This window comes from Phalacrocorax aristotelis, chromosome 1 (assembly GCF_949628215.1).
Source record: "Phalacrocorax aristotelis chromosome 1, bGulAri2.1, whole genome shotgun sequence".
NCBI classification, from domain to species: Eukaryota; Metazoa; Chordata; class Aves; order Suliformes; family Phalacrocoracidae; genus Phalacrocorax; species Phalacrocorax aristotelis.
In genome coordinates this window covers 108,913,615-108,928,582 of record NC_134276.1, presented here as the reverse complement: position 1 = coordinate 108,928,582, position 14,968 = coordinate 108,913,615, and positions in this window count along the sequence as shown.

The window sequence follows — 14,968 nt, the reverse complement described above, 5'->3', positions numbered from 1 at the left end:
ACATACATATGCCTTTTACAGAGCTGTAAAAGATAATAATCTTTACTAAATTACCAAGTAAAATTCTCAGTTTCAGCTCACGATGGGACAGAGGTGGTGGTGCAGAGACATGGGAGGTCAGATCACTAGTTACTTGAACAACTCTAAGAAAATAAAGAATTCAGTATTTTAGAGAGTCAGTGCTTTTGATTTCAGAATAGAGTCTGGAACTTTCGTTTCATGAAAAGAGAATCCAGTGCAAAACCTGTACTTAATTACATCTTCCATTCAGATAAAGCCTTAAAATACACGAGTACATAGCACTATCCTTAAGTGCTGCAAATATTAACACTTAATAGTTTAATACATGTTATTACCACACCACTGTAAAGACAAAAAGTATATAAATACGGACATAGAAAGGAAACCTTCTGGTTATGGAATTCTGATTTCAGTTAAGGCTATTAACTAGGAAAAAAGCCAGAGTCCTTGTACTCTATGACCTCTCTGCAAGCCAGAAAAACAACATAAGACTTTGTTCACTTTTACAAGGTCTTCTAGGCCAACTTTGAAATAACTGGAGATTATAAAAACCACCTTTTTTCCCTCACTGAAAAATAGAAGCTATTTCTTAAAAATTATCTTCTGATTATTTTTTTTAAGCTAAATTATTTTCATCTTTTGTGGTGGAAAATAAGGAAAAATAGATTTAATGGGAAAAATGCAAAATCCACAACCAAAATAAACATTTTTTTTCTACCTCAGACCAGAGAGATGTTTTGGGGTTTATTCCCCCTTCCCTTTAAAATAGTGTTTTCATAAGATTGCCTTTTTCTCCCATCCTTCAAAATAATTTAAAAGTGCTTCCTTTTTAAGGTTCTGCTGAAGAATTTAGAAGTGTATCTCTTAAATGTGTTATTTTACACAGAAAATTTTGCTTGTGTTAACCTACATTTGGCTTTTATTTAAAAAAAGAAAATCAGTCAGATCTAGGAATTCTTTGTCTCCTCTACTCACTAGTCAATGAAAAAATACAGCTAGGAGTATGCTAATACATATTTGCCAAATTTATCAAGAGGCTTCAGGATTTATCTCATCAATACAACCTAATTTTGTGATTTTCAAAAAGGGAAAAGAAAGAACAAAAGGCATTAAGCAATTTATTTTATAACACATTTTCAGATGAATCCCAAAAAGTTCAAATGTTAGCTCTTACTTATTAGAACAAAATAAGTTTGAAAAACTGAATACAAATGTAACAGGAGAGAATCTTTTTATTAATGTCCACTAAAACATGATGTGTATTTAAAAAGCACATTGTCCATGGAGCTAAAACTGCATTCCATAACATATTTAGGTACACCAAAGACGCTGCGGGACAAAGAGGTCCATTTCAAGCTAGTATCAAATATTTTTGGAATTTACTACAAGATGTTGCTTGAATGCTTCATAAGCTGTTGTACACCCTTACTCTTTAAGATGATCATGTGTGCAAATGTATGACTAGCATACATATAGATACATATACAAATTAATGAGGGTCTTGCAACTCCAAAAGCGGTATTCCCTCAGTCCATTGAGGCAGCTTTAGCTTAACACAATGCCAGTCTAACCAGCCTCCTGGCAGCATTTATACTGAGATTTTCTGTGACAAGCAACATAGCAAAAACATCCGAAACACTGTTCTTACCTTTACTACTATCAGCTTCCAAAATTATTTTATAAGAGAGGATTTACACATTGATAATCAACATGTATTTTCTTATTTCTCCTAGAATTTATTTTCTTTTAAGTCAGAAAACTTATAGATGAAATTGCTGAATTAAACCACAAAAATTGTCCACAGTCTCAGCCTCCAGGAACCAGATAAAGACCAGAGTAGAACAGCAGGGTATGTACTGTCTTGGTAGCATGCAGTAACTAATAACTACTTCCTTATCTCACCCAAACTGCCCTCCTTTGAATCTGCCTACTACCAGTCTCCTCATACCAGATTTTTTCTTCAAAAATCCACTGTGGCAGACTGCCTCCCTTTATCACATTGTCACTAAGCACTTTTCTGGTAAGAGTTGTGTCCTGTGTCTCAGACTTTCTTTAGTTCTCTTCTCTAATTACACTGAAAGATACGGAAGTTTGTGTTGACTGGATGGATGTTGGTTAGCTCCGTACCCAGAGGTGGGCCAGTATGTTCATGCTGTGCATTATAACCCACAGCTGCTGTAATCAGCATAGGGCAGAATTCAGTCTCTTTCACTGCAGGTAAGTTTTGCTTCATTACAAAATAATGGATGTAAATTCTCAAAACTAATTTAGCAACAGAGTTAAACCATGGCTTGAAATACTAAAACTGCAGCTCTATAATATAGTGAATAGCATTGAAAAGACATGTATTTTTAAATCATTAATTTACTTTGTGATGGCTCTGTTGCTTTAAGAAAGCTCAAGGTGTAAAGCCTTTCTTTTCTTCCATTACTGTAAGGAGTTACAACGTCATACTGCATTACTTTCCAATGCATGAAAAACTTGATCCAAACCTGTGATTCCTTCTTCCATAGGGCTTACTAAGAGTGAGCTTCATCACTTCAGAAGTACCAGTAGTACTAACCAGGGATTATAAATCTGCCACAGCAAGTAAAGAAATTACACCTGGAATCATGTTAGTAATATTTACCTCTTAAATTACTGCTAACAATCATTCATCTGTTAAGAAACAAAAATAATTTTCCCTGCTCTGTAGCAACATCTAAAGTAAAACTAGATTATTGTTTTCCTATCATTTTTCAATACTACACTTAAAGTTTTAAGAAAGTTATCAAAGGTAAATTATGGGCAAGTAAACAGTTTACTATGATTGTTTACAGTAAACTGTGAATATGAGGAATGATACAAAGATTTCACAGGAACTGCAGGAACTATTATTTTGTGTCTGTGCATTCAGTTCAGTACCAAACCTAATCTCACTTTTCCAGTGTACTTTTCACTATGATGAAACAATATGAGGTATTTTTTTAACAGTTAAAAAAACCCAAACCAACAATACAGCCAGCTTTTCATACAAATACTTCAGAGGTCATATGAGAAAAATAACTATATATTTTTAAATACACAAAATTCTTTCACTGCTGTTATTTCCTGGGTCTAATCATAACAGTGATCAGTGCTAAGCATTACTCTCAGTTTTTACAACACTGTCTCTAATAAATATATTCTGGTGAATCTGAAATACACTGAAACTTCTAAGTTATCTTGTCTTCTGCACCACACACACAGAGGAAAAAAAATGTTCTTCCTCTACACAGATTCTGTTGGCTCAAAGCATAACCCTGAAACCTCACTTACTAATCTTTAATACTGTCCCATCCAACACCTATTCAGAACTTTTAATTTCAAGGAGAAGATTACTATAATGAAAATATCATGAACACAGGTTACTCCCACCAGTTGCAAGCTCTTTGCTTGATAAGGGTTCTTCTTATCATTACTATTTGGCACCTACTGCATCGGATATAAAATCATCATAATTTTTAACACCTAATTAAGCACTGTTTAATCAGGTGTTATTAGTCATAGTGGTCCCTGCTAAAAATAAAAAGGGAGTGAGAGATTTATGATAATAGTGTTCCAATTAAGCCTCAGCTACTGCTATTCGCTATCACTCATTGGACTAAGTCAGCAGATATCCCTGGGAGACATCCCAATAAAGCAACAAGTCTAATTAAATGGAATATGTTATAGATTGCTTTATATGGTAACAAGATTAAATATTGACTCTCTGCATACTAGCTTTTCTGATGAATAGTGATTCACTGAGGTCATGTTAGCTGTGGTTATGGTAGGACCAGTCACTTTTTCTTTCTCATTGTAATGAGAAGCAGTACAGATATTTTCCTACCACGTGGTTTCTGACATTTTTCCCAAATAATAGTCATAACCTCATGAAGCATGCAATGACATGGAATCAATGTCTGACAGATTTGCTGGAAGTTAGACAAAGTATAAACAATAATGTGGTAAAAGAAATAATTTTTTTTAAAAAACTACCTAAAAATGCAAGCTATGCAGAGAATTATAAGGAGCCTTGAAACCACAGACCAGAATTTATTTTCAAATTACTAGAGAGAAGGCTGCTATGAAATAAAAATTGCTTTAAGAAACACCAGGAATTTGAAATCAAAGGCAAATGATGTACAATAAAAAGACATTTATAAAAATAAGGAAAATATTTTAGAGCTGGGAAGGACACATAGGCTAAGTGACGGATGCTAAGGGTGCATTAATATTTGTAGTGTCGGATGGTACAAAGTTATAATGATGTTAATGCAGGTCTTGAGATATTTTATTTTTTTAAAGTGATGTTTATTAAAACAACTACTCATTATTATTATAGTGTTAAAAACATACAGAGAGTCAAAATTGCCCTTTCACTTTCAGAAAAAATAATCAGTTCAAGTCACAGTAGTTTTGCACTCTTAAAAGTACAATTGATGCAGGACTGCAAAGCAAAGAGCTCTTACAAGTTCTGCTGCTACTACTAGCAGAAGTACAGTTCTTCTTAGGGGTCATTGTGCTTCTTGTTTACAAGATCAAAAGTATAATGCTAGCAAAAATTTGAGGTGTACTGAAATATTCTATAAAGACCAAACATTAAAAAAAACCAACCAAACTATAGAATTATGTTATATTTGAAATTATTACTTCTCAAAGTCAATGGTTTCCAGTGGAAGAAAATACATTTTCAATTAAAAGATTTTCTGAATGAAAAAAGCTACAATATATTGTATATGCAACAATAAATGTACTAAAAGTAAAAAGTTTCCCTTGAAAGTAAAGATAGGATAAATGAAAGAGCATTGTTGTACATCCTCAGTAATGCTTTATGGGAAAAATACCTTACAGGAAAATGTTACAAACCTCTGGATTATGGTGGTAAATTCAAAGTCTGTCTTCATATTTTATTTCTAAAAGAAGAGAAAGTGAATCCTGACAGGAAGCATCTCATGCACAGGTCTTCCATAGATGATAACAGAGCATAAGATACTTGATCCACAACTAACATGGAATGCTCTGGAAAAATTCTGCATTGAGATTTTTTTTTTCATATGACTTGACATTTTTCTAAAAACAATCTTTTCTATCCAATTTCATTAAAAAGGTTTCACTTCAAAAAAGTACAATTTACCTTGACTGAAAAACCATACATACCAGCACTGAACCTAACGTTAGTTTTATTACATATGATTTTTTAAGTGTAGAGATATTAAATGCTTGCTAAAGTCAAGTTTAACTACTATTACATTCTGAATTGAAGATCAATCCTAAGTAAATAAGTAAAAGTGCAAACTACAAAAGTGCAAAATACAAAAGGTATTTTTTAATTTAATAATACATTAATTATGCTATAAATTGTATATAAATGTATATAGAACCATCCATTCTTCACAATGTGAAAATTAAATGCTGAGGTAAATTTCAAGTATCATCAGCATCATTATCATAGAAAACCAGTTTAGTTTTTTGTGTCTTGCTTTCATCTGCAGTAAACAATTCTTCAGGATGACTAAGCCACTGCTAAAAGTATATGCACAGTATGAAAAAACCCTAATAATGTACAGCAAATGCTGTACTGTACGATCATAGCATCTCAAGGACAAGATGTATACTACATATAAAAAAATCAGATACAGATATTTTAACAGCCAAGAAACATAAATCATACAACGAAGAACGACTGGAACAAGCTGCTTCAGAATAGGTGCAATTTTTCATTAATTTCTATGATAACTTATCCAATATCAGTATACCCATACTTTGAAAGAATGAGGTATATCACTATGAATACACTTGGTTAGTTGACCTTATCTACACTTCGGAATATGTTTTTTTAAGTATTCATTTCCCAAACACTATATTAAATAGAAAGGCCACCTGGAATACAGTTCCAGATGTTAATCAATATATCTTCTCAAGATGTGTTGAAATTGATATGCTACTTAGGAAGAAAAAAGTGATTTGCTAAAAAGCCTGTAGGTATTAATTTATAATGAAAAAGGGAGTAAAACAAGAATATGCATTCCTGAGTCTAAGCCATAGTCATTTATCATTAAATGACCTGGGACAACTTCCCTGTATTCCTATATGGATAATCCTTACAGTAAATGTACCAAATTTTAAATAGGATACATGTAATTTAATCAGCAGCATGTATTATCAATTAATGTTGGTTCCTAAACCTATATATTAAATAAAATGTACCCGTTATTTAGAATTCTGTTATTTTCATCTGACAGGAGTTAGGGCAGTTATTTGTGCAATAAGAGAGAGACTGCGGTACAATTTAACGTGAATTTGAATGAGCATGGAGGGAAGGATGTTTAGCACACACAAAAAAGACAGCTGATATGAAAAAATAGTCCATTTTTATGCAGAACAAATCGAAACCTACCTTTATAAAAATCACTGTAGAAAGTTTTGTCTTTTACAACAGTACTTTTTGTGGAACTCCATTACTGCTGGCAATAGCATTGTGGGTTGGCCAGAACCTGCAGCTTCAGAAAGGTGATTTTCTAATATGTTCTTTAAATTTCCCTCCAAAATGCTAGTACACTCTCTAACCCTCTTAATATCTTAAAGAAAGGCAATTGCAACTTGAATTATTAAATAAACACTGAATTCTCACAAAATCTCTAAAGGAATTTCAATTATCCTTAATTTATAATAGCAATATATCAGCTAGTCTTGCTTGGCCTAACAATAGTTTGGCCCCATAAAACAGAAGTGAATACTGGTAAACTGAACTATATAATCTCAGGGAGCGGGGGAGAGAGTAAGTCAAAAATGTTTTAAATTACTAAGGCTGATTCATGCCATAGACTGGAGATTCAAAGTAATTTTCAGAAATGGAACATAAAGTCTAATTATTACACACCTGAGTTGTCAAACTGTGATATCTGAGCCCTTGACGAGTTCAACATCAGAAGACAAGAGCAGTAATGAGTGGCATTGATTAGCTAAAACATCTGACAGAAAATAATTTAGAATAAAATCATCTTCTATTTCTAGAAAATATGCAAACATGATTCACCAGGCAAAGGCTGTGGAAGGCAAAAAAAAAAAAAAGTAAAGGAAAACATTGAAGAAGCATGAGGAACAACCATACTTGGATGATGGTATTTTTCACTTTTGCTCTATTATAAATAATGTAAACAATATTAAAAAATTTAAGCTCAAAAAGAGAAGGAACTGTTATTTTCAAAAGCTTTATACAATGTCCTTGGCATTTCTTTTAGAATATATTAACAATTTTTAGGTTTCTAATATCAAAAAAAATACATATTTACCAAAGATCTGACACCATGATACTTGTTTGCAGTAGAACAGGCATATATTTTATTTAGAGATGAATTTGCAACAAACTCATAAAGAAGCTCTGTTTTCCAGCTGTATGCATTCAGAAACAGCTCTAAATCAAGCTCCAGTTCCATGTCTAATCCAAACCAATAGATAAAGTAGCTACATTCAGCTTTGAATATTAGGCAACCTAAAATTATACCACTTATTGGCAAACTTAGGAATTTTATACACAGAATTGTGCCAATCTTAATATTTGCCTTCCAGGCCCTGACTTGAAAACTTAATCTGTAACTCTAAAACTAGGGTTTCATTTTGATATTTTGCCAGCTACTTACCAAAGTACTCAGATGAATTATCTATTTGACATTGTCTACACTTCTAGAACTCTAGAAACTCTAGAACTAAACTCTTTTAGAACTTTAGAAAGAAGAATGTTTAAATCTTGTCAGTTCCAAGATTAAATCCCAGGTTTTATAATTATCCTCAAAATATAACAACATGGCATGCATTTAAAAGGAGTCAAAGTTTCCATGAAGGACTCATAATCTGTCTATATGATAACATGGTACTTAAAATTGTAGAAGTGGCACTAAAGTGAAGAAAAATGTCAATGTAGGAGCAACTATATCAAGAGTAAAAAATGCTGTCAGTGCAGTCTGGATGAGCAGGCTGTCTGGCTAAGGACGATAACTTCTCACAATAGCTGATGCAAGGGGTTTCTGCTTGACCAAGATGCTTGAGAGTTTTCTGAAATAGCAAAAGGCTGAGTGAATACATCTCACTGCAAATAGGGCAGGCACATATCATACTGGTTTTCATTCACTGACTTCAATTCTGTTTTCCTTTCAGGTCATGAGAAAATCAGAGCTGACAATCTCAATTACATATATTCAAGAAAGTCTTAAGACAACATAATGAAAAATGTAACCAAGGAAAGAGTGTTTAGATTTGGATCCAAAGTGAATTTATGGCATGTTTCAGATTCAGAATAGGGACACATGTCTTCCTGTGCAGGCACTAAATTCTTGAGTACTATTTAATTAAAAAGTGTCAATATTTCTGATAGTAACAATTCCACTGTTTTCTGACTAGCCATTCCCATGCATTTCTTGGGGGATAAAAACTGTGTCAAAAAAGCTCATATCAAAGAATTAAATTGCTATAAGTCAAATTTTCTCAGATTGAGCTATGCAAAGAATTTACACTTCACTAAGGAAAAACAGTTAACTTGTATCTAAAAGCCATATTAAATTAGTGCTTGAAAGAACGGAATATAAACTGGATATCTAGTTGTATTGATCTGAAATCCAAAAGGATAACAGAATTACTCAGGGTGAAAAAAGAGCAAGAACAGTGTTACTTTGTAACTACTTTTATTGCCACCAAAATAATAAACATTTTTTTCCTACTTCTTCTTCAATTACTGATAAACTTTCAGTGGTTTAAGAGTATTTTATTACATATAGCTGATCAATGCATAATGGTATCTTCACAGCACTTGTTATTTAAAGTGGTTTAACAGGCAAATAGATCTAATTTGTGTGTACAGGTGGGAATTTTCTGATTCTAACACAACTGCTGCTTTTGGATATGGAAAGAAGAAAGTGAAATTAATGTAGTTGCACTCCATGGTTTTCACTAATGTTGATAAACCAAAACCTTTTATTCTGAGAGATGAGAAAATCCATACTAGAAATGAAAAATTCTATTTGCTTTTTGAAACAATCCATCTCCTTGTTAAAGCTGAGCTCTTTATTAATAAGGGTAAGTCTATCTTGGAAATAAAGAATTTGGGGTAAGATCCTTTTTGTTTAATAGCAGCTCAGTATTGATCTTTGTGATGATCCCATCTGGAGTACAATGCAGCACACCCAAGAATGAGGTAATTTTTTACACATAGAAATAACTTGCTTTTAGCCAGTGGATCAGTAACATGGTTTCTGGTGATCATCTTACTGCAAATAACAATTTTGCACTATTTCCAAGAAAAGAAAAAAAATTAGAGGATATATCTGCTTCAGTACTGATCTTTAAATATGGAAATGTATCTGCCTTTTAAAATTGTAGATTCAAGTTGTAAATATATTTTAAAACCACCATCACCAAGTAATAATAGCAATGTGATCTGAGTACCAAAACAGTGGATTTGATATTAAAATGTCTCTTTTGAAAAGGTGTATCCTGTTTCACCACTACACTGAATGAAGACTATAAGACAGAAAATTAAAGTTGCCACAACTACCCTGCTCTACACATCTGATGAGGGCTTGTGAGAGTTCTTCTGCGTGTGTAGGTTTTGCCATCTGAACCACAGAGGTGTGCTACTGCCTGTGGGAAGACCTCAGCTAGAGGTAGCCGTGGGCACTAACTGGGAGCATGTGGAATTCATTTGTTGGCACAAATACACAGGCACAGAAATATCCTTTCAGTGAAGGAGACTGAATCGGCTTGTGACGGCTGGATAAAGAGAAGAGGCCTTATGAATTCTGGCTTTTCACATCACACTAAAAACAACTAATATTAAAATAGACACAAAGTGTGGCTACTAAGGTACCAGCAACATCAATTAAAAGAAGCATGCTGAACACACAGAATTTCTAAAGGACTGTAAATATATGCTTGTATCTGACAAGTCCAATTGTATATCTGCAGTTTTGTAATTCTCATTTCTTCTTGTAATGGTGTTCAAACATTATGATCTATTGTTATGCAATGGAAATTGAACTAAAACAAAATTCATAATGTTTTTTAAAAGCAGTTGATCCAGTTGCATTACTAAACATCTCATTGCCAAGGTCTTATAAATGAAAATTTAGGAATTGTTGTAAGAGCACACTCAAAAATAGATTCTCCCCATCTTGTTTCAGAGGAGACCAAGAGTTAGTGTCCACACAGTCAGATATAATAATCTTATAATGTATTTTAAACATTTGAATTAGGCTGTAATTAGTATTAGATTACAAAATAAAGATTGTGAAAAATAGAACTTCTTTTGCATCATTTTTTTCCAGGCAACATAATACCTGTAATCAGAGCGACTTATTTAGTTATACTTGAAGGCAAAAATAATTATGTCTTGTTCTGAACCATTGTTTCAGAAAGTCAGTCAGTAGGATTACAGTAACAATTTAAGAATCCAGACAGGAGCTTGTTAAGAGCGCAAGTATAAATTAACATGTTAACGATCTATTCATTAGGCAGCGATTGACTGAGAAAAAATAGAAGTCACATCCATTTACCAGTTAGCCTGGCTTTGGAAGAATTGATTTGCGTCAGAAACATTGCCAGTTCTGTCATTTTTCCCCTGAAGAAACTAGTTCATTTGGATGGAATCTGCACTCAAAATAAGAAAATGTATAATTTTGTTCTCTATCTTTATTTTAGAGAACTGCATTTGCAAGCAACAAATGGTGAAGTTATTTATGAACACAAATCTATTATAACTATATACTCATTAAGGAATTCTTAACAGACAAACAGTGTAGGAAAACTTAATTAGCTTGCCTGTTATTTGTGTACCTCAAAAAACAATTTCTACAGAACCAGGTATATTTCACCAAAAAAATTACCTAGTAAATTTTTGTTGTGGTTTAGCTGACAACTCAGCCCACACAGCCGCTCGCTCACTCCCCCACCGGTGGGACAGGGGAGAGAATCAGAAGGGTAACGCACGTGGGTTGGGATAAGAACAGCTTAATAATTAAAATAAAAAAAACCAAACCAACAACAAAAATGCAATGGAAAGGAAAACAATGAGAGGCGTGACACCCAGGGCGGGGCGGGGGCACTCAGTGCCGTGCTCTTTGGCCCAGGTGTCTATGAGGTTATTTCGGAAATGAGTCCCATTGCCTGACTCAATTCTCTCTGGGGTGCCATGTCACCACAGGAATTGTTTTTCGAGACCCAGGATAGTGTTCCGGGCAGTGGCGTGGGGGACAGGATATGTTTCCAGCCAGCCAGTCGTTGTTTCTACCACTGTAAGCACATGGCGCTTGCCTTGGCGGGTTTGTGGGAGTGTGATATAGTCAATTTGCCAGGCCTCCCCATATTTATATTTCAGCCATCATCCCCCATACCACAGAGGCTTTACCCGCTTCGCTTGCTTGATTGTAGCGCATGTGTCACATTCGTGGATAACCTGCGCAATAACGTCCATGGTCAAGTCCACCCCTCGATCACGAGCCCACCTGTATGTTGCATCTCTCCCTTGATGGCCTGAGGTGTCATGGGCCCACCGAGCTAGAAATAGTTCACCCTTATGTTGCCAGTCCAGATCCACCTCAGCCACCTCAATCTTGGCAGCCTGATCCACCTGCTGGTTTTTCCAATGTTCTTCAGTGGCCCGACTCTTGGGGACGTGAGCATCCACACGACATACTTTCACAACCAGGTTCTCTACCCAGGCAGCAATATCTTGCCACAATGTGGCAGCCCAGATGGGTTTGCCTCTGCGCTGCCAGTTGCTTTGCTTCCACTGCTGCAGCCAGCCCCACAAGGCATTTGCCACCATCCAGGAGTCAGTATAAAGATAGAGCACTGGCCACTTTTCCCGTTCAGAGATGTCTAAGGCCAGCTGGGTGGCCTTTACCTCTGCAAACTGGCTCGATTCACCTTCTCCTTCAGCAGTTTCTGCGACTTGTCATGTAGGACTCCATACAGCAGCCTTCCATCTCCGGTGCTTTCCCACAAGGCGACAGGACCCATCAGTGAACAGGGCATATGCTTTTCAACTTCTGGCAGTTTGTTATACAGTGGGGCCTCTTCAGCATGTGTCACCTCCTCTTCTGGTGATAATCCAAAATCTTTGCCTTCTGGCCAGTCCATAATCACTTCCAAGATTCCTGGGTGACTGGGGTTTCCTACTCGAGCCTGCTGGGTGATCAGTGTGACCCATTTAATCCACGGAACATCAGTTGTATGACATGTAGAGGGGATTCTTCCTTTGGACATCGAGCCCAGCACCAGCAGTCGGGGTGCCAAGAGGAGCTGTGCTTCAGTACCAACCACTTCTGAAGCAGATCGAACCCCTTCATACGCTGCCAATATCTCTTTTTCAATTGGAGTATAGCAGGCTTCGGACCCTCTGTATGCCCGACTCCAAAACCCTGGGGGTCGACCTTGGGTCTCCCCTGGCACTTTCTGCTAGAGGCTCCAGGTAGGGCCATTCTCCCCAGCTGTGGTATACAGCACATTTTTTACATCTTGTCCTGCCCAGACTGGCCCAAGAGCTACTGCATGAACTATCTCCTGTTTAATCTGTTCAAAGGCTTGTTGTTGCTCAGGGCACCATTTGAAATCATTCTTTTTCCGGGTCACTTGATAGAGAGGGCTTACAATCATACTGTAATTTGGAATATGCATTCTCCAAAAACCCACGACGCCCAAGAAAGCTTGTGTTTCCTTTCTGCTAGTTGGTGGAGACATGGCTGTTATTTTGTTGATCACATCCATTGGGATCTGACGACGTCCATCTTGCCATTTGATTCCTAAGAACTGGATCCTCTGTGCGGGTCCCTTCACCTTACTTTGTTTTATGGCAAAACCAGCTTTCAGAAGGATTTGGACTATTTTCTCTCCTTTCTCAAAAATTTCTTCTGCTGTGTTGCCCCACACAATGATGTCATCAATGTATTGAAGGTGTTCTGGAGCTTCTCCCTGTTCCAGTACAGTCTGAATCAGTCCATGGCAAATGGTAGGACTGTGTTTCCACCCCTGGGGCAGTCAAATGCAGGTGAAAGCAAACTGTGGCCTGCACTCTGCTGCCAGAGGGATTGAGAAGAATGCATTAATGATATCAGTTGTGGCATACCACTTGGCTGCCTTGGACTCCAGTTCGTATTGAAGTTCTAGCATGTCTGGCACAGCAGCACTCAACGGTGGAGTGACTTCATTCAGGCCACAATAATCTACTGTTAGCCTCCACTCTCCATTAGACTTACACTGGCCATATGGGACTGTTAAAAGGTGAGTGAGTCTTGCTGATGACTCCTTGGCTCCTCAGTTGGTGAATGAGCTCATGGATGGGGATCAGGGAGCCTCGGTTGGTGCGATATTGCCACCAGTGCACTGTTGTGGTAGTGATTGGCACCTGTTTTTCTTTGAGCCTCAGCAACCCCACAACAGAAGGGTCCTTCAAGAGGCCAGGCAAGGTAGACAGCTGTTTAATTTCCTCCGTCTCCAAGGCAGCTACGCCAAAAGCCCACCTGTACCCTTTTGGGTCCTTGAAATACCCTCTCCTGAGGTGGTCTATGCCAAGGATGCACGGAGCCTCTGGGCCAGTCACAATGGGGTGCTTTTGCCACTCATTCCTGGTTGGGCTCACTTCGGCCTCCAATACAGTTAGCTCTTGGGATCCCCCTGTCACTCCAGCAATACTGATGGATTCTGCCCCTATATAGTTTGATGGTATGAGGGTGCACTGTGCACCGGTGTCCACTAAAGCTTTATACTCCTGTGGGTCGGACGTGCCAGGCCATCAGATCCACACAGTCCAGTAAGCCCGGTTATCCCTTTCCTCCACCCGGCTGGAGGCAGCGCCCCTCTGGTCCTGATCATGGCATTCACAACTCACTTCCTGTAAATGTGAATTAAGACTCTCTATTAAGCTCAGAAATAAAATCAGCACTTCTACTCCTCTGTCTGGGGACCTGCTCACTGGAAATGGGATCAGCAACTTTCCTGGAAGAACCTCCTGAGTGACTGTTCTTCCTTGCAGTTCACATGCTTGTGCCTCTAGGGTTGAGGTAGGCTTGCCATCCCACCTCATCATGTCCACTCCGTGGTCACGCAGGTAGAACCATAGGGTGTCCCATGGTGTGTATCCTCTCCTTTGAACCAAAGGACACTTATTCCTAACAGCTGAGACGTTACTCTGTAGAGGTGGGGAGCAGGACATATCTTCTTTGAGTTGCTGGACCTCTTGGGATAGTTTCTCCACAGCAGAGACTAGTGAGGAAGAGATATTTGCTTCATAATCGCAGAGTCTATTAATCACCTCCACCACTGTTAGTGCCTCATCCCCTTTCCAGGACATCGCTGCCAATGAGTTTGCATACGAGGACGGTGTGCTCCATACAAACTTCCGCCACATGGGTCATGTGCACTCGGCTTCATCTGGATCTTTGGATGACTGTTGATCATCCAGGTCACCATAAATCACCTCAAGCACAGCTAATTCCCTTAGAAGCTGGATGCCTTTCTCCATAATTGTCCATTTTCCTGGGCGATATGTAACCCCTTCTTTAAAGGGATACCTTTCCTTCACTCTGGACAGGAGTCGCCTCCAGAGGCTGAGGGCTTGTGTTCTTTTCCCAATTGCTTTGTCAACGCCCCCTTCCCCAGAAAGGGATCCCAGTTGTTTGGCTTCTTTTCCCTCTAATTCCAGGCTACTGGCCCCATTATCCCAGCATCGGAGCAGCCAGGTGACAATGTGCTCACCTGAATGACGGCTGAAATCTTTTTGCATATCTTGCAACTTACTCAAGGACAGGGATTGGGTGGTCTCTGTTTCATTTATGACTTCTTCCTCCTCTCCTCGTGATGGCCCTGCTTTTTCATCACCCCATTCTAAACGAGTTGACGTCGCTTCCAATATTTCATCTTGTGTTAATGGGGGTGACTGATACTGGTATGGGTTGAT